This window comes from Halyomorpha halys, unplaced genomic scaffold (assembly GCF_000696795.3).
Source record: "Halyomorpha halys isolate HHAL.00 unplaced genomic scaffold, Hhal_1.1 Scaffold1017.1, whole genome shotgun sequence".
NCBI classification, from domain to species: Eukaryota; Metazoa; Arthropoda; class Insecta; order Hemiptera; family Pentatomidae; genus Halyomorpha; species Halyomorpha halys.
The window spans coordinates 361,189-361,801 of record NW_027107632.1 but is presented as its reverse complement, the minus strand read 5'-3'; positions in this window follow the sequence as shown (position 1 = coordinate 361,801).

Genomic DNA, 613 nt, shown 5'->3' with positions numbered 1-613 from the left:
TGATAATCCTCCGAGGCGTCTGAAAAGAAGATGGCCATGGGACCTTCTAGTTTAAATTAATGTTTGAAGTACCACCAATGGGTGGTTCCTTTCCAAGATTTTCAAGTGTATATGAAACATACAACATATTTACTTATTGTATTATTTTGTACAGTTGTAAATTACAATAAATAAATAAAAAAAAATATTTTAATTAATTTATTATACCTTAAAATGTTTGAATCTTATTCTCATTTAGCCCTGATGAAACCCTGCAAAGTGGGACAAAACTGTGGTTACAAATAAATATGTTTCTACTATTGTTGTACCTTTCTTATTAACCGCTACCCTGACATCCTACAAGCGTTTCAGAAATGTAATTTTCTCAATAAAAGTATTCAGACTATTCAGAAGTATAGATATTTCTATGATTAATTTCAAAACAAAAAAGATATAATCAAAATTTAAGAAACTTTCAAGTATAATCAAATATTAATTATAAAACAAATTAATACTTTTATAAAGTCACGCACAGAATGGCGAAATACGGCTTCTCTTTAAATGAGACTTTTTTTTGTGGATTCCGTTAACTTTCCTTCTTGGGCTGAACGAAATTTTCTATTTTAGTTCTTTT